The sequence below is a fragment of the Rhinopithecus roxellana genome, chromosome 15, assembly GCF_007565055.1.
Source record: "Rhinopithecus roxellana isolate Shanxi Qingling chromosome 15, ASM756505v1, whole genome shotgun sequence".
NCBI lineage: Eukaryota > Metazoa > Chordata > Mammalia > Primates > Cercopithecidae > Rhinopithecus > Rhinopithecus roxellana.
Genome location: NC_044563.1, coordinates 18,501,212 through 18,521,460, shown reverse-complemented (window position 1 = coordinate 18,521,460; position 20,249 = coordinate 18,501,212). Strand labels below are relative to the sequence as shown.

At 44.0% G+C, this 20,249-nt stretch overlaps 1 protein-coding gene across 15 annotated transcripts in view; it reads left to right on the top strand.

The window, feature by feature from the left end:
* The window catches only part of CELF1 (CUGBP Elav-like family member 1), a 97,653-nt gene that overhangs the window by 38,358 nt on the left and 39,046 nt on the right, over positions 1–20,249 (top strand). For 5 of the 15 annotated variants that reach the window (XM_030918313.1, XM_030918310.1, XM_030918318.1 and 2 more), the window contains exon 2: positions 13,419–13,458. The exons of the other annotated variants lie outside the window; for them this stretch is intronic. The gene's annotated coding sequence lies outside the window, so the exon portion shown is untranslated. The remainder of the gene's footprint in view (positions 1–13,418; positions 13,459–20,249) is intronic. 15 annotated transcript variants of the gene reach the window in all.

Sequence of the window (20,249 nt, the reverse complement as noted above, 5' to 3'; positions counted from 1 at the left end):
GAAAATACAAAAAAGTAGCTGGGTGTGGTGGCAGGTCCCTGTATTCCCAGCTGCTCAGGAAGCTGAAGCAGGAGAATCGCTTGAACCTGGGAGGCGGAGGTTGCAGTGAGCCAATATTGTGCCATTGCACTCTAGCCTGGGCAACAAGAGCATAACTTCGTCTCAAAAAAAAAAAAAAATTTTGTAGAACAGGTAACGTGTTCACATGTAAACCATTGAACCACTGTTCCACCTCTGCAACTACTGTTAGCAATTATTTCTTTATCCATCCAGAGATACTCTGTTCATATACAAGCCATGCGTAATTCCTTTCTTATATGAATACATCTTGATCAGTTAGCTGCCTTATTTTCTTTAATAGCTACATAGTGTTCTGTTGTATGGCTATACTATATTGAATAGCCTTCAATTAATGGGCATATGTTTTCAGGTTTTGCTGATATAAACAATGTTCTTATGAGTGCCCCTTTGCATACTTCGTATACATCAGATAAAGATTATTTGTAAGCTGTATTTCTAGAACTGGGATTGCTGAAATCAAAGGACGTATCTTTTTTTTTTTTTTTTTTTTTTTCTCTGTTTGTTGTTTTAGACAGACTCTTTCTCAGTTGTCCAGGCCGGAGTGCAGTGGCATGATCACAGTTTGCTGCAGCCCATACCTTCTGGGCTCAAGTGATTCTCCCGCCTCAGCTTCCCAAGTAACTGGGACTACAGGCATGCGGCACCACACCCAGCTAATTTTTAAATTGTTTTGTAGAGATAAGTCTCACTATATTGCCCAAGCTGGTTTGAAACTTGTAGGCTCAAGAAGTCCTCCTCCCAAAGTGCTGGGATTATAAGTGTGAGCCACTGTGCTCAGCTCAGTTTTCAATATTGATGAGATACTATCCCTTTTTATATTTTGCAAGTGATATTATCCATTGAAAAATATTAGTGAGCTGAGCGCAGTGGCTTATGTCTGTAATCCCAGCACTTGGGGACACTGAGGCAAGTGGATCACCTAAGGTCAGGAGTTCAAAACCAGCCTGGCCAACATGGCGAAACCACATCTCTACTGAAAAAATACAAAAATTAGCCAGGCTTGGTGGCTTGGACCTGTAGTCCCAGCTACTGGGGAGGCTGAGGCAGGAGAATTGCTTGCAACTGGGAGGCAGAGGTTGCAGTGAGCCAAGATCATGCCACTGCACTCCAGCCTAGGCGACAGAGCGAGACTCTATCTCAAAAAAAAAAAAAAAATAGAATATTATTAGTGGAAATGGGGAGGCCTAATAATTGCAATGTCAATCAAGCAATTACCCTGAAGAGTTACTAGAATAAACATAGGATCTGCAATACCTGGAAGATTTAAGAAACCTTCTTGAGATGAGCTTAATTGTCAGCTGTAGCAATCATTATTGCTGTTATTGCTGGAGAAGAGGCAAGTTGCCTCCAGGAGGTAGGAGCAGCTGCTCCCCTTCCTTTTAAACTAAATTTGGGGGGAATTTGGTGATACTAGCTAAATCTGCAAGTCATCTCTATTTTACTTTCAGTGTATTAGAGCATTGCTTTTACTCACTTATTACGATGTTGACCAATTCGAAAATCATTTGTGGTCCCTGGGCAATTCTGTCCTTTTCTCTCTTTTTTTATTTTTATTTTTTATTTTGAGACAGTCTTGCTTTCTCTCTCAGACTGTAGTGTAGTAACGTGATCTCAGCTCACCTCCCGGGTTCAAGCAGTTCTTTCTGCTGTAGCCTCCCAAATGGCTGGGATTACAGGCTTGCCACATGCTCGGCTAATTTTTGTATTTTTAGTAGAAATAGGGTTTCACCATGTTGAACCTGGGAGGCAGAGGTTGCAGGGAGCCAAGATCACACCACTGCCCTCTAGACTGGGCGACAGAGCAAGACTCTGTCTTTAAAAAATAAATAAATAGCCGGGCGCGGTGGCTCAAGCCTGTAATCCCAGCACTTTGGGAGGCCGAGACGGGCGGATCACGAGGTCAGGAGTTCGAGACTATCCTGGCTAACACGGTGAAACCCCGTCTCTACTAAAAAATACAAAAAGCTAGCCGGGCGAGGTGGCTGGCGCCTGTAGTCCCAGCTACTCGGGAGGCTGAGGCAGGAGAATGGCGTGAACCCGGGAGGCAGAGCTTGCAGTGAGCTGAGATCCGGCCACTGCAGTCCAGCCGGGCGACAGAGCGAGACTCCGTCTCAAAAAATAAATAAATAAATAAATAAATAAATAAATAAATAAATAATAAAGAGAGGCAAAGTAATCTTTTGAGTTTCCTAATAAAAAACATTTTACAAGCTACCTTATTTTACCAAATACAGCACTGTGACTCGAGAAAGTCCAAGTCCCAGTGGTTGGTTGTGGAACCCAGTTCTCTTAATCCCTTATCTTCCCTTTAGTTCCTTCATCTGAAAAATGGGAATAAAAATGCTGAAGAATCTCCTTTGAGCACTCAGAAAAATAATTATAGTCATTTCCAAAGGTTACGTATTATAATGACTCTGCAAGAGACATCAAGATTATAAGGTGATTTTAAAAGTAACTCTGACAGTGCTTGAGAAAAAAATTAGTCACATTCTGCCTACATGGTACTAACATATGGTGCAGCCCTGATGAGCCGCACAAGTGGGCTGAAATCAAAATGCAGTTGGAAAGAGGAGCAGTAGTGACTCACTAGATGAGACAGATTTGGCCTCATGGCAGGGCAGTGAAACTAAGAAGGAACTGTGGCCTTAGAACATGCCAAATTTGAGCAAGCGATCATGAATATTATGGAAAGGTTGAATGACTGAGCCTTTGGGTTTGAATTAGGTGCTTTGTCTGGTATCACAGCCCTTATAGCTAGCACCCTCCCTTGGTGTCTTCAGAGCTCCCACTTCTTCCACCTCTATGCATTCTTCCCCTTACTTCTGTGTATTACTTCTGTGCCTTTGAAGGTAGAAGCCACCAGGCAAATACTTAACACTGATATGCCTGGAACGTTGGGTTCATACTACAGTGATAGGTAGAAGCATTAGTAATTCTGCCCAGAGAAAGCTGTGCATTAGCTTAGCTACCATATGTAAATTGCTACTGCTACATCCAGCAATTTGTTGTCCACTGTTGACAGTACTGCCATGGGAAAGAAATAGGAACTATAGAAATAATTAGATTCCTCCTCCCAACTCTCACCACAGTAGGAAGCTGTTTGGGGGGCAGAGAGGAAATATGGGGGATTTGAGAGTTACACCGAGAGAGTGGGCATTTGGGGGAGGAAATAGGAAAAGAGATTTTTTAAATTATTTGTTTATTTTTTGAAACAAGGTCTTGCTCTGTCACCCAGACTGCAGTGCAGTGGCACGATCGTGGCTCACTGCAGCCTCAAACTTCTGGACTCAAGCAATCCTCCTACCTCAGCATCCAGATTAGGGCTACAGGCGCGTGCCGCCATGCCTGATTTTTTTTTTTTTTTAAGAGATGGGGTCTTGCTGTGTTGCCGAAGCTGGTCTCAAACTCCTGCTAGAGATGTTCCTGCCTTGGCCTCCCAAAGTGCTGGGATTACAGGGATGAGCCATCATGCCTGGCCGAAAATATTTTTTTTTTTTTTTTTTTTTGAGACGGAGTCTTGCCCTGTCGCCCAGGCTGGAGTGCAGTGGCCGGATCTCAGCTCACTGCAAGCTCCGCCTCCCGGGTTCACGCCATTCTCCTGCCTCAGCCTCCCGAGTAGCTGGGACCACAGGCGCCTGCCACCTCGCCCGGCTAGTTTTTTGTATTTTTTAGTAGAGACAGGGTTTCACCGTGTTAGCCAGGATGGTCTCGATCTCCTGACCTCGTGATCCGCCCGTCTCGGCCTCCCAAAGTGCCGGGATTACAGGCTTGAGCCACTGCGCCTGGCCCCCGAAAAGATTTTTTAAAATGTTTTTTGCATGCTCTGTTTGCCTCATCTGAGTGCCTCTAAAATAGGGTGCCTCTCAGGTGAGATGACCTCTGGTTTAGGTGCTTACATACTCATGGAAAGATCATATAACTAAATAGGAGGTGAGCTAGATTAAGGAGGAAGGAGGAGAATAAAGAGCCTGCTCCCATCCAACTTTCGTGCACTATTTTTTTTGTATGATTTCTGAGGATTTAATAATTATGTTGGTTTTGTGAAATAGTTCTATTTATTGGTTGTGAATATGCAAGGATGCTATTGGCAGAGTCAAGCTTTAGGCCATTGGTGGCTCTGATCTTTTAATAATGACTGCTTACGAGAAAATGTTTGTCATTGTTACGTGAAAAAAAGTAGGTTGCGCAGTAGTATACTTAGCGTAATATTGAATTTGAAAATTCTGTGTATTTGAGGCTGGGCACGGTGGCTCATGCCTGTAATCCCAGCACTTTGGGAGGCCAAGGTGAGCCCATCACTTGAGGTCAGGAGTTCAAGACCAGCCTGGCCAACGTGCTGAAACCCTGTCTCTATTAAAAAATGCAAAAATTAGCAGGGTGTGGTGGTGCATGCCTGTAGTCCCAGCTACTTGGGAGGCTGAAGCAGAATTGCTTGAACCTGGGAGGCGGAGGCTGCAGTGAGCTGAGATCGCGCCACTGCACTCCAGCCTGGGTGACAGAACAAGACTCTATCTGGGGGGGGGGAAAAAAGAAAATTTTGTGTATTTGAATGCTTTTACATTTTATTGTATGCATGGAAGAAATCCTGGTAGAATATAAACCAAAATATGGTTGTATGTATAATTAATTAATTAAAGTTGAGGAAATGGAAAAATTAAAACAGGAAGGAATAGTTATGAAATATTTTGTTTAAAAAAAGGTGGGTGGCTGGGCGTGGTGGCTTATACCTGCAATCCCAGCACTTTGGGGAGGCCGAGGCGGGCGGATCATGAGGTCAGGAGATCGAGACCATCCCGGCTAACACGGTGAAACTTTGTCTCTACTAAAAGTACAAAAAATTAGTCAGGTGTGATGATGGGCGCCTGTAGTCCCAGCTGCTCGGGAGGCTGAGGCAGGAGAATGGCGTGAACCCGGGAGGCGGAGCTTGCAGTGAGCCAAGATCACGCCACTGCACTCCAGCCTGGACGACAGAGCAAGACTCTGTCTCAAAAAAAAAAAAAAAAAAAAAAGAGAGGGTGCTGCCCCCCGTGTTGCTTTTTTAAAACCAAGTACCTACAGTTTCAAGGGGGAAGAACCCCAAAAGTGCAAGTATGTCTCCATTCAGGAAAATTCATAGAAACTTTTTGTAATTACACCAGATAAACTGGGGAATTAAGTTCAACAATTGAAGGTCTGATATGTGTTACTTTTATTCAGGTGTTCTGTGGATATGAATATAAATGAGAAAGTCAGTTGAAATATAGTTCACTAACAACATTTTGAAATTAGGTTAAAATCAGTTTTACAGGTGAATCGTATGTGATGTGGACTAAACTAGATAACTTTAAAAACTTGTTTAGAGAAAATACAGTTATAGTTTTAGATGATTTAGTGTTAGTCTAGATTAATCTAGTCCCATCCTCTAGGGATTGGAAGTCTAAGGGGGGACCATTCTAAGAATGGTTGTGAACCTCTTACAGAATCTGATGAAAGCTGTGGATTTTGTCTTCAGGAAATCTCACTTGTCCATTTTCACATGGTTTAGCATAAAGTTTAGCCTGAAGTTTTTAGCCTAAAGCATTGTTGGATTTATAGGCCTCCAGCTCCTGAGAGGTCTGCTTCCCAGTTGATCCTTTTATCTGATTACTTGGCTCTCTGGAGCATGAGAGTAGGTGAATATGCAGTTTTCCAAAGCAGGGGACCTAACTTATTGAGCCCGGCATGTAACAGAAAGAAAGAAGTAAAGGGCATTGCAAGCTGACTAAAAAGTAATACTTTAAAGAGAATATACGTTTCACAAGTTAATTCTATTATTTGTCTCTTTTCTCTCTTCGGTTAAAAGTTTGGGCAGGGTGCGGAGGCTCACACCTGTAATCCCAACACTTTGGGAGGCTGAGGCGGGCGGATCACTTGAGGTCAGGAGTTCGAGACCGGCCTGGCCAACATGGCCAGACTCTATCTCTACTAAAAATACAAAAAAATTAGCCGGGCAGAGTGATTGCTCATCTCTTTAGAAAAAAAAAAAAAAAAGTCCAGGCACGTTGGCTATGCCTGTAATTCCAGCACTTTGGGAGGCCAAGGCGGGTAGATCATGAGGTCAGGAGATCAGGACCATCCTGGGTAATACAGTGAAACCCTGTCTTTACTAAAAATACCAAAAAATTAGCCAGATGTGGTGGCGAGCGCCTGTAGTCCCAGCTGCTCGGGAGGCTGAGGCAGAAGAATTGTTTGAACCCAGGAGGCAGAAGTTGCAGTGATCAGAGATCATGCCACTGCACTCCAGCCTGGGCAACAGAATGGGACTCCATCTCAGAACAAAACAAAACAAAAAACCTGGCACAGTGGCTCACTCCTGTAATCCTAGCACATTCTGGGAGACCAAGGAGGGTGGATTGCCTAAGCTCAGGAGTTCAAGACCAGCTTTGGCAACATGGAGAAACCCTGTTTCTACTGAAAATACAAAACATTAGCTGGGCATGGTGGCTTGTGCCTGTAGTCCTAGCTACTTGGGAGGCTGAGGCAGAAGAAACACTTGAACCTGGGAGGCGGAGGTTGCAGTGAGTCGAGATCACGCCACTTCACTTCAGCCTGGACAACAGAGAGAGATACTGTCTCAAAAAAAAAAAAAAAAAAAAAAAAAAACTCAAACTCAACTTTATGGCCCTTAGCATTTAAACAGACCTTTCTGTGGGTTATGTGCATGAGCTTCCTTGGAGACAATTTTTTTTTTTTTTCTGAGACGCAGTCTCGCCCATGCTGGAGTGCAGTGGCCGGATCTCAGCTCACTGCAAGCTCCACCTCCCAGGTTTACGCCATTCCTTGGAGACAATTTTTAACCTGAAGCAGCCTTATTAGCCCAGATCCCTGTGATCTTGAGGGAGTCATTTCATCTCTTTGTGTCTTTTCTCATCTGCAAAATGGAGATAGCGTACATACGAGGATTAAATATAAAGCACCCAAAACAGATCATAGTGTATGGTAAATGCTTAAAAAATGTTAGCTCTTACTTATTGCCACTTTACAAATGTCTAGACATTTCTCAGTACTTTTAGGTGATAAGGGTTTACAAACTTTAAATGCCATGTTCCATCAATTTGAAGATGTACATTTATTACCACTGATGGTGTGTTAAATACATTGATTCTAAAGATAGGAAAATTTATTGTTAAAAAAACCATTCGTGTCAAAGCCAGATATAATATTGGTGAATTATCTATTGTTTTGAATTATTTCATCTAGTTCTCATATTTCCCAAGAGATTACCTCTTATTTCCCAAAAGATTTACCCTGAGGGCCAAGAGAGACTGACAGTTGGGGCCTGCCTCTCCCTCCTCTATCTTTGACCTGAACAGTCTCACTTTCATGTTTAGGACAAAAACACTTCTGCTTTTAAGATCGTTTAAAAACCTCTAATCTGGATAGTTGTTAAATTATTTTTTGTTTCATTTTTTTTGAGAAAATCTTGCTCTGTTACCTAGGCTGGAGTGCAGTGGTGCCATCACAGCTCACTGCAGCCTCAACCTCTGGGCTCAAGCAATCCTCCCACCTCAACCTTCCGAGTAGCTGGGACTACGGACACACGTCACCATGCCCAACTAATTTTTTTTTCTTTTTGATAGAAGCAGGGTTTCACGATGTTGTCCAGGCTGGTCTCAAACTTGTGGGCTCAAGTGATCCTCTCACCTGAACTTCCCAGAGTGTTGGGATTATAGGTATGAGCCACTGTACCCAGCTAAATTCTTTTTTTCCTGGCTAAATTCTTTATTAGCTCCCTGTCTTATATCAAAAAAGTTTTTCAAGGCCGGGCTCGGTGGCTCAAGCCTGTAATCCCAGCACTTTGGGAGGCCGAGACGGGCGGATCACGAGCTCAGGAGATCGAGACCATCCTGGCTAACACGGTGAAACCCCGTCTCTACTAAAAAATACAAAAAACTAGCCGGGCGAGGTGGCGGGCGCCTGTAGTCCCAGCTACTCGGGAGGCTGAGGCAGGAGAATGGCCTAAACCCAGGAGGCGGAGCTTGCATTGTGCTGAGATCCGGCCACTGCACTCCAGCCTGGGCGGCAGAGCGAGACTCCGTCTCAAAAAAAAAAAAAAAGTTTTTCAAGGAATTATTAAGGTTGCCTACTAACAGTTGTTAGTAAGAGTGAGCTGGCCAGATGCCGGGGCTTGCGTCTGTAATCCCAGCACTTTGTGAGGCCAAGGGGGCTGGATCGCTTGAGCCCAGGAGTTCAAGACCAGCCTGGGCAACATGGCAAAACCCTTTCTCTACAAAAAATACAAAAATTAGCCGGGCGTGGTGGTACGCACCTGTAGTTCAAGCTACTTGGGAGGCCGTGGTGGGAGGATTGCTTGAGCCCAGGAGGCGGAGGTTGCAGTGAGCCAAGGTGACACCACTACATTCCAGCCTGGGCGACAGAGCGAGACCCTCAGAGGAAAAAACAAAAACAAAAAACAGTGAGTCTTACTAATGAGGCCAAGTTCATGGGCTTAGGACTTATGTATGTTATTGAACATCATTGTGCCATAGGCCCTTGTCTCTGGAGTTTGTGATCTAGCACGTGCTATGTAAGAGCTGCTGATGGTGACTGAGTCAGTGCCAGTCATCCTGGGAAAGACACTGTTTTGTCATTTACTCAGTGTACAAGCTGTATAGGCCAGTAGAAAACACTAAGAAATTTTTATAAAGAGCTTATTACCTTGCCTATTCTAAGAAAGGCTTTTAGGTGATCTCAGAGCCTTTTCTGTCAGTCAAGAACAATTAAAAAACTTCTTATGAGGTTGTATTTTATTTTATTTATTTATTTTTTTGTCATATGCACATTTTAATACTACTTTTTTTTATTATACTTTAAGTTCTAGGGTACATGTGCATAACGTGCAGGTTTGTTACATATGTATACTTGTGCCATGTTGGTGTGCTGCACCCATCAACTCGTCAGCACCCATCAACTCGTCATTTACATCAGGTATAACTCCCAGTGCAATCCCTCCCCCCTCCCCCCTCCCCATAATAGGCCCCGGTGTGTGATGTTCCCCTTCCCGAGTCCAAGTGATCTCATTGTTCAGTTCCCACCTATGAGTGAGAACATGCGGTGTTTGGTTTTCTGTTCTTGCAATATTTTGCTGAGAATGATGGTTTCCAGCTGCATCCATGTCCCTACAAAGGACACAAACTCATCCTTTTTTATGGCTGCATAGTATTCCATGGTGTATATGTGCCACATTTTCTTAATCCAGTCTGTCACTGATGGACATTTGGGTTGATTCCAAGTCTTTGCTATTGTGAAAGTGCCGCAATGAACATATGTGTGCATGTGTCTTTATAGCAGCATGATTTATAATCCTTTGGGTATATACCCAGTAATGGGATGGCTGGGTCATATGGTACATCTAGTTCTAGATCCTTGAGGAATTGCCATACTGTTTTCCATAATGGTTGAACTAGTTTACGAGGTTGTATTTTAAATGTCTTTAAACGTTTATCGCAGGCAGATAATACTGGAACCCTCAGCTAGCTTGCCCTTCATCTTGCTCTTGCCACTCTCCCTACTTCCTTATTTTATTTTTTTTGAAACTGTATATCACCCTGTTGCCCAGGCTGGAATGCAGTGGCGTGATCTCGGCTCACTGCAACCTCTGCTTCCCGGGTTCAAGTGATTCTTATGCCTCAGCCTCCTGAGTAGCTGGGATTATAGGTGCTTCTTTTTTTTTTTTGAGACACCACACCCAGCTAATTTTTGTATTTTTATGTAGAGACAGGGTTTCACCATGTTGGTTTCGAACTCCTGACCTCAAGTGATCTACCCACCTCGGCCTCCCAGAGTGCTAGGATTACAGGTGTGAGTCACTGCGTCCGGCCTAATGTTTGTATTTTTAGTAGAGATGGAGTTTCATCACATTGGCCAGGCTGGTCTGGAACTCCTGGCCTTCAGTGATCCACCTGCTTCGGCCTCCCAAAGTGCTGGGATTACAGGCATGAACCACCATGCCTGGCTGTTCCCTACATTTTTTTTGCTCCTTTTTCCCTTTAGCCTTATTTTGGAGTGGGGTGGGGAGACACAGGGTCTCACTCTGTGGCCTAAGCTGGAGTGCAGTGGTGCCAGCATAGCCTCACTACAGCCTCAAACTTCTGGGCTCAAGCAGTGTTCCTGCCTTAGCCTTCCAAGTTGCTAGGACTACAGGTGTGCACCGCCACACCCAGTGCCCCTCTTAGCTTTTTTACTCCTCTTTAGAACCACCTATATACTTTGGTCCTTGCATTGTGATAGAGAAAGGTAGAGATAATGTTAATAGAAACAGACATCCGTGGAGCTCCAAGGAAATATAGTGCAAACAGTTCAGGCTTTCTCACGGAGCATGTGTCCTTTGGTTCCCCACAGAAACGAAAGGAAAGTTGTAAAACAGTCAAAGCTTTTAGTTTTCATTCAGCTTTTCTCTCTCCCCAAAACATTTCAGTTTTCTCACAGAATAGGCAATAAAATAACATAGGAAAAGCAAAACTGGGAAGACAAAGCTTTAAAACAATATGACTTTTGCCGGGCGCGGTGGCTCACGCGTGTAATCCCAGCACTTTGGGAGGCCGAGACGGGTGGATCGCGAGGTCAGGAGATTGAGACCACGGTGAAACCCTGTCTCTACTAAAAATACAAAAAAGCTAGCCAGGCGAGGTGGCCGGTGCCTGTAGTCCCAGCTACTCGGGAGGCTGAGGCAGAATAGCGTGAACCCGGGAGGTGGAGCTTGCAGTGATCCGAGATTGCACCACTGCACTCCAGCCTGGGCGCCAGAGCAAGACTCCGTCTCAAAAAAAAAAAAAAAAAAAAATATATATATATATACACACACACACACACACACACACACACACACACACAGCTTTTTTGAGGCTGGGCACAGTGGCTCACCCCTGTAATCCCAGCACTTTGGGAGGCCGAGGTGGGCGGATCCCCTGAAGTCAGGAGTTCGAGACTAGCCTGACCAGCATGGTGAAATCCCATCTCTACTAAAAATACAAAATTAGCCGGGCATGGTGGCGCATGCCTATAATCCCAGCTATTCAGGAGGCTGAGGCAGAGAATTGCTTAAACCTGGTAGGCGGAGGTTGCAGTAAGCCAAGATGGCGTCATTGCACTCCAGCCTGGACAACAGGAGCGAAATTCTGTCTCAAAACAAACAAACAATCTTTTTTTTTTTTTTTTGAGATGGAGTTTCGCTCTGTCGCCCAGGCTGGAGTGCAGTGGTGCAATCTCGGATCACTGCAAGCTCCACCTCCCGGGTTCACACCATTCTCCTGCCTCAGCCTCCCCATTAGCTGGGACTACAGGCGCCTGCCACCATGCCCCGCTAATTTTTTGTGTTTTTAGTAGAGACGGGGTTTCACCGTGTTAGCCAGGATGGTCTCAATCTCCTGACCTTGTGATCTGCTTGCCTCGGCCTCCCAAAGTGCTGGGATTACAGGCGTGAGCCACCGCGCCCGGCCAGAACAAACAACCTTTTTTGTGTATTGGACTATTTATTCATTTGCCTTTCTCCAAGTGAGAGGATCCTGTGTGGAAGATTACAGTGTTTTTTATTTATTTATTTGTGTGTGTGTGTGTGTGTTTGAGGTTTCCTTTAAAAAGTCTTTCAGTGGCTTAGGAGTAGGATGATACCCTGTTTATGTGGAGTTTTTTGTTTGTTTGTTTTGTTTCTTAAATTCATTTTTTTTTTGGTCTTTCTGTTGGACTGGCAGTTAAAATGTTCATAGCCCCCTAAGGGCTGCTGTGTTCTCTGGACTTAAGATACCTGTCCCTTACCCTTTCGTGTATTGATCTTCCTTAACAACTCCAGGTCTCCCTTTTGCTCTCTTTATCTTGGAGATTCCCTGACTAGTTTGCAGTCTGAGTCTGGTCTCAGAGGGTAGAAGTGATGCCTGTGAAAACCAATCACATAATAACACTGTTTTTCAAACTGTGTTTCACATAAAATTTGGAGGGAAGTGTGATTCCCTGGCCTTTTCTTTGCTCTTTACGTCTTCCAGAAGAACTCTTTAACAAGTAGAAATTTAACTTGCTGTCCACCATCTGTGATAACCACTACAGAGCCTTCTCAGGACACACTATCTCAGTAAAAGTTGGTACCTCCTGAATTATGGTCACATTTCTCTAGAGAGACAGATCTACCAAGAAGCCATGGGCAGTTTATCTTCCTTAGCATCTGAATCCTTAGGGTAGTCCTCACCTTAAATGGTCATAATGATAAAGGATTGAATGAAGTTTGTGAACTTAGTAAATGGAAGTTCCTTTTTTCTTGATAACTTTTGATGGTGTAGACAGGTGCAAATAAATGCTTTTAGGAAATTCTTTTTTAAAAAATTAGTTTAAGCTTTGCCCTTAAAATTATTGGAACACATCACTACTTTATTAGCAAAATTGGAAACTAATTAAGTCTGTGTGAAAAGTTAATACTTAGCACCTATTTTATGCCAGTTAAGAAATGTCTCTGTCTTCAGGGAGGATAGGCAGTGTCTTACTAGTTAGTTCTGGGTCTGGCTTTGTCTTTCAGAATTCTTGTACTTTCCAATGTAGACATTGTCCTTGGTGACTTTGAATAGTTTATTGTCTGTAATGAGAGCCAGATAGAAATACAGCTGGCAGGAGTTGTACGTGGAAGTTCGTAGGAATTTGGGCAGTTTTATATAATCAGTCTTTACTTGCAAGATTGTTTGATAATGTTTAAAAATAAAACCAATTGGTTTTGTGGTTCCTCTGTTTGCTTTTACCTTCAATTAACTTCCCCATCTTCTGATTTTTTTTTGGTTTCAGTGGTTCACCGCCGCACTAGAGCCACCAAGATGCATTTACGGTGGCAGGAACTTGGTTGCTTTTGTAGGGTTTCATGCCCGGCACCTATGTATTCAGGAAGGTTGCTTTGGGGAAATAGTGTGGTCTCTCCACATTAATAACATGATCCTTAATTGCTAAAATAATTATACAGCCGTTAGCTTTTCTTAGTCTCCCATCCAAAAGCAGATGTTAAAAATGATTGTTTTGGTGACCTAGATGTATTGAAATTCAACCTCATAAATTCTAGTCATTGTTTTGCTATTTGTTATGACATTTTAGGGCAAGACTCTTTTAAGCCTTTTAGTATTTTACTTCCCCCATCGTTTAAGTTGATGGTGTTTTAAAATTAGCCTTGAGATATTAAATGCAACTTATCTTTAAGGTATTAAATAAAAAGGGTGCAGGAGGAGTACTTCTGTATTTTTATCTTCTGCCATGGTGACAAAGGGGCTTTTCTTTGGAAAGAGGCTATATATCTCAAGTCATGAGAGATGTCTAGGCATGGCCCACTTATTTTTCTTTCCTTGGTTTTTTAGAGTGAAGACATAGTCCAGAGAGGGAAGTGTAAAGCTACAGGTATGGGCTAACTACTGAATGGGTGTGCTCCATGGCTATCTTTTTAACCTTCTTGCATGAGGCCTGCTATGCAGATATGAAAAAGTTGCTTTCAGAAAGGTGATGGCTTCTTTTCTACATTATGGGATAACATTTGCAAAATGTATGTCTCTGGGAAGCTAGAAATATTTTTTTGCCCTCTTTTCCAACTCTTTCTCCTTAGCTATTTTCTAAGGCAGGCTTATCTCCCACTAAAACTAGCTACTGCCTAGTTCTTACAGCTGTTGGGGTAAACGTGTATATGTTGGAGGGAGCTGGGAGGAATACTCTACACCAGACTTGTCCAACCCGCGGCCTGTGGGCTGCATGTATCCCAGGACGACTTTGAATATAGCCTAACACAAATTTATGAACTTTCTTAAAACATGAGGTTTTTTTTTTTGAGCCAGAGTCTTGCTCTGTCACCCAGGCTGGAGAGCAGTGGCACAATCTTGGCTCACTGCAACCCCTCCGCCTCCCAGGTTCAAGCGATTCTCCTGGCTCAGCCTCCCGAGTAGCTGGGACTATAGGCATGCGCCACCATGCCTGGCTAATGTTTTGTACTTTTAGTAGAGACAGGGTTTCACCGTGTTAGCCAGGATGGTCTCTATCTCTTGACCTCGTGATCCACCCTCCTTGGCCTCCCAAAGTGCTGGGATTACAGGCGTGAGCCACCACGCCCAGCCTGCAATTTTTTTTTTTTGACTCATCGGCTATCATTAGTGTATTTTATTTGTGGCCCAAGACAATTCTTCTTCCAGTGTGGCACAAGGAAGACTAAAGATTGGACACCACTGGAACAGAGATGAGGACAGAACTTAGTAGGTTCCATACAGACAATAATACCTTTCTTGAACCAGAATTTATTCAACATACTGATTTTTTTTGGGGGGGGGGTGGTGGATGGAGTTTCACTCTTGTCACCCAGGCTGGAGTGCAGTGGCGCGATCTCAGCTCACTGTAGCCTCTGCCTCCTGGGTTCAGGTGATTCTCGTGCCTCAGCCTCCCGAGTAGCTGGGATTACAGGTGCCTGCTACTGCGCCTGGCTAATTTTTGTATTTTTAGTAGAGACGGAGTTTCATCATGTTGGCCAGGCTGGTCTCAAACTCCTGACCTCAGGTGATCTGCTGGCCTCGGCCTCCCAAAGTACTGGGATTACAGGTGTGAGCCACTGTGCCTGGCTAACATACTAATTTTTTTATTTTTATTTTCTTTTTGAGACAGAGCCTCACTCTGTCACTCAGGCTGAAGTGCGGTGGCATGATCTCGGCTCACTGCAAGCTCCACCTTCCGGGTTCACACCATTCTCCTGCCTCAGCCTCCCGAGTAACTGGTACTACAGGCACCTGCCACCACGCCTGGCTAATTTTTTTGTATTTTTTTAGTAGAGAAGGGGTTTCACCGTGTTAGCCAGGATGGTCTCCATCTCCTGACCTCGTGATCTGCCTGCCTTGGCCTCCCAAAGTGCTGGGATTACAGGTGTGAGCCACCGCCCCTGGCCTAACATACTGGTTTTTAAATCAGCACTGGAGCTTAAATAAAGTATAAACTTACAGTATATTGTTACCAACTAAGAAATGCACTTAAGTTCCAGAACTAGTGTGGGATCTGAAAGTATGACTTGATTGAAAGGGTGGTCACAATTTGACAGGACTTTGTTGGGTCAGGGTTACTGACAGATACTCCAAGGAAGGCTCTGAGGCTATACTAGTGCTGAGTACAGAGTCTTTCTGTGATTAAGGATAGGGGGAGGAAACGGAAAACTTTTTAGTTCTCAAAATGGTGATGTTTTTGTCATATCCTTTCAGTATACCATATGTGATAATTTTACAGGCAAAGCAACTTGCACACAACAAATTATTAAACGTGGTGCTTTTTTTGGTACGGTGATTTTAGATTTGAAATGGAAATTTTTTTGTGTGTGTGTGATGGAGTGTCATTCTGTTGCTCAGGCTGGAGTGCAATGGCGTGGTGTTGGCTCACTGCAACCTCCGCCTCCTGGGTTCAAGCAATTCTCCTGGCTCAGCCTCCCAAGTAGCTGGGACTACAGGCACCCGCCACCACATCCAGCTAATTTTTGTATTTTTAGTAGAGATGGGGTTTCACCATGTTGGCCAAACTGGTTTAGAACTCCTGACCTTAGGTGATCCGCCCACCTCGGCCTCCCAAAGTGCTGGGATTATAGGCATGAGCCACCACGCCCAGCCTGAAATGGAGACTTTTTATGTTTTATTTATTTTGTTTTGTAAGGCAGGGTCTTACTGTATTGCCCGTGCTGGAGTGTAGTGGTGCGAGCAAGTCTCACTGCAGCCTTGACCTTCCTGGGCTCAGGTGATCCTCCCACTTCAGCCTCACAAGTAGCTGGGACTACAGGTGGGCACCATCATGCCTCACTATTTTTTGTATTTTTTTGTAGAGATGGCACCATGTTGCCCAGGCTAGTCTTGCCTGAGCTCAAACGATGCTCCTGCCTTGGCCTTCCAAAGTGCTGGGATTAAAGGTGTTTCCCACTGTGCCCAGCCAGAAAAATTCTTTTTACAATATTTCTCTTTCTTCTTTAACCCCCCTTCCCACCATGCAGAAATTTTTACATTGTCTAGATTCTTATGGAAAACTTAGCTTTGTTTGTTTGTTTGTTTTTGAGACAGGGTCTTGTTCTATTGCCCAGGCTGGAGTGCAGTGACTCAATCTTGGCTCACTGCAGCATTGACCTCCTGGGCCCAGTCACTCCTCATGCCTCAGCCTCCTGAGTAACTGAGACTACAGTGTGTACCACCACACTCAGCTAATGTTTTGTATTTTTTTGTAGAGGTCGGTCCTGCTTTGTTGCCCAGACGAGTCTCAAACTCCCGGGCTTGAGCAGTCTGCCCACCTTGGCCTCCCAAAGTGTTGGGATTATAGGCATGAGCCTGTGTTCCTGGCCCATAAATTATTCTTAACTGTAACATTTTGTAACAATAACAGACATTTTCCACCAAGTGAAATATAATTACCACAGAAATAATTACCAATTTGTGTCAGCATATTTTACCTGTGCAAGGTAGTTGGTTGGGAGCTCAGGAGACCCACTAATTTTTTTTTTTTTTTTTTTTTTTTTTTTTTGGTGAGACAGAGTCTCGCTCTGTCGCCCAGGCTAGAGTGAGTGGTGCGATCTCCACTCACTGCAAGCTCCGCCTCCCGGGTTCGCACCATTCTCCTGCCTCAGCCTCCCGAGTAGCTGGGACCACAGGCGCCGTCACCGCGCCGGGCTCATTTTTGTATTTTTAGTGGAGACGGAGTTTCACCGTGTTAGCCAGGATGGTCAATTATATTATAAATACTCAATTTAAGAAATGAAATTTAGGTCCAAGAAGGTACTGTGTAAAAATTTAAGTTACTATAGTTGGTTATTTTCAAGTATCAGTTGCTTACTTTTTTAATCTCTTATATCATCTCACTGCCAGAAACTCGGGGGTAAAATACCCAGTCCACCTAGCAGCAGTCTGAGGTTGTGACCATTCCCTAGATTTTTGCAATTTGAACTCCCTTGTATAGATTGATGGTGACTTTTAATTACTTTGATTCCCTTTTCAGTAGTAGTTTCTAATCTCCTCTGTGCTTATATAACTAGACTTCACTTTATTGCCCTTTCAAACATACTTAGATATTGGGGTGGAAGTGTAAAATCTGTTCACCTGTTGTAGAACTCCCTGGTAGACATTTGCATAAGCTACCTAGGCTTTTTTGCTTAACTGCTTTTGTTGGCTTTTTCATCCTTTTGGCAAAACATACTGTGATTGCTAGCCTTTCTCTTTTCTAATCCAGTTTTACATCTTCCTGTTAAGTTTATACTATGCCTATATCCTAAATGCAATGAATGCTGTTCTGTTGAGTGTTTTTCTTACCTATATTGATCATTTTTAATGATTTGGGTTCTTAATGTTACAGCAGGCTGATTGCTCCTACCTTCACTTAATCGGGCTTTGAATTGTTGCTCTTTTAAATAGTAGAGAATGGGGCCGGGCGCAGTGGCTCAAGCCTGTAATACCAGCACTTTGGGAGGCCGAGACGGGTGGATCACGAGGTCAGGAGATCGAGACCATCCTGGCTAACACCGTGAAACCCTGTCTCTACTAAAAATACAAAAAATGAGTCGGGCGAGGTGGCGGGCGCCTGTAGTCCCAGTTACTCGGGAGGCTGAGGCAGGAGAATGCGTAAACCTGGGAGGCGGAGCTTGCAGTGAGCTGAGATCCGGCCACTGCACTCCAGCCTGGGCGACAGAGTGAGACTCCGTCTCAAAAAACAAAAAAAGTAGAGAGTGTTCAAGTCAGAGAAAACAGACAGACGGACAACCAGGGAGAGAAGAGGAAACCATGAAAGTACATTCAGAGTGAAAGGAACAGGTGATAAAAAGAGGCTGAGGGAAAGTTAAGGCCTTCTTTTGCAGCAGACCCTTGGTTATAACCCCTCCCATCACCTCTGTATTTCTAATGCTTCCTTTGTGGGAAAAGGCTGGAATGTCTATCTGATTTTTATTTATTTATTTATTTATTTATTTATTTATTTATTTAGAGACAGAGTCTCATTCTGTCGCCCAGGCTGGAGTGCAGTGGTGCAATCTCAGCTCACTGCAACCTCTGCCTCCCAGGTTCAAGTGATTCTCCTGCCTCAGCCTCCTGAGTAGCTGGGATTACAGGCATGTGTCACCACGCCCAGCTAATTTTTTGTATTTTTAGTAGAGACGGGGTTTCACCGTGTTAGCCAGGATGGTCTTGATCTCCTGACCTCGTGATCCGCCTGCCTTGGCCTCCTAAAGTGCTGGGATTACAGGCTTGAGCCACCGTGCCCAGACGAATTAAGACATTTAAACACACACACACACACACACACACACACGGCAGTTTTTTGTGAATAACTTTCTTTTCTACTTTTAAATTTCCCTTAATATTTGCATTTTTGTATTCCCATAATTTATCACTTAACTTCATAACCTCTTTCTAAAATTGACTTGTGATTAATTTCTGTGCTCTTTTCCCAGAGCATGTTGAATTTAATTATACTGAGATAACTTTTGTGACCTGTCTAAAAAGAAGTGCCCTCTTTCATGTAATAACATTTCCATCTTGTGGGTTTTTAAAGCAATGTTGCTTTATAAATCATAAAATGGACTTTAATAACAGTATAAGCACAGAATTTATGGGCCCTACTTTCTATTTTCAACTACTTTATAAATTGGGCCTCTAGAGACTTCCTTTGAACGAAAGTTCAATGACTGGGAAAAAATGATTTTAAGACATTACTCTAAATCATGTTTCCCAGCCCTTGGCTTAGTGAAAACTATTTTAAGGAGAACACATCCTTTCATACATTGGGCAGTGCCTGGCAACTCAATAATGTCTCCATTTAAGTACTCTGTTACAGATATGATTCTGATTTGAACTGGAGATACAATTAGATTTCATGTTTTTAGTAAATATTAAAAACACAATAACCAGTAAGTTCCTTGAAACTTATTGAATCCTTTTTAAATGATTTTTTTTTTTTTTTTTTTTTTTTTTTTTTTTTTTTTTTTGATGAGGGAGACAGAGTCTTACTCTGTCGCCCAGGCTGGAGTGCTGTGGTGTGATCTTGGCTCACCACAACCTCCGCCTCCTGGGTTCAAGCTATTCTCCTGCCTTAGCCTCCCGAGTAGCTGGGTTTACAGGCGTGTGCCACCTCGCCCAGCTAGTTTTTTTTTTTTTTTTTTTTTTTTGTATTTTTTTAAGTAGAGATGGAGTTTCACTGTGTTGGCCAGGCTGGCCTTGAACTTCCGACCTCAGGTGATCCACCTGCCTTGGCCTCCCACAGTGTTGAGATTGATTACAGACGTGAACCACTGTGAGCTGATGTTGCTCAGCCTTTTTAAAGCCTGGAATGTCTTTTTAAAGGAATTCTTGCACTAAAAGATGTAATTTGGTTGTCGACTCAGAGTTATTCTTTTTTTCTTTTTTTTTTTTTTTTTTTGAGACGGAGTCTCACTCTGTCGCCCAGGCTGGAGTGCAGTGGCCGGATCTCAGCTCACTGCAAGCTCCACCTCCCGGGTTTACGCCATTCTCCTGCCTCAGCCTCCCTAGTAGCTGGGACTACAGGCGCCCGCCACCTCGCCCGGCTAGTTTTTGTATTTTTTTTTTTTTTTTTTTTGAGGCGGAGTCTCGCTCTGTCGCCCCGGACTGGAGTGCAGTGGCGGATCTCAGCTCACTGCAACCTCCACCTCCTGGGTTTGCGCCATTCTCCCGCCTCAGCCTCCTGAGTAGCTGGGACTACAGGCGCCCGCCACCTCGCCCGGCTAGTTTTTGTATTTTTAGTAGAGACGGGGTTTCACCGTGTTAGCCAGGATGGTCTCGATCTCCTGACCTTGTGATCCGCCCATCTCGGCCTCCCAAAGTGCTGGGATTACAGGCTTGAGCCACCGCGCCCGGCCAGTTTTTTGTATTTTTTTAGTAGAGACGGGGTTTCACGGTGTTAGCCAGGATGGTCTCGATCTCCTGACCTTGTGATCCCCCATCTCCGTCCAAAGTCTGCGATACTCTGAGCCATCGGCCAGTTTTTTTTTTTTAGTAGAGATGTTTCCTGGTTACAGGATGGCTTGAGCCACCTCGGATCCGCCCGCCGCAAGTGCTGATTACAGGCTTGAGCCACCGCGCCCGGCCATCAGAGTTATTCTTTGGTCCAGGCAGCTTTCTATAGGAAGAGGGATGCCATCAGTTCCAGTGTACCTAGGGAAAACTAGGACAAATATAACCAGTAATCTAACC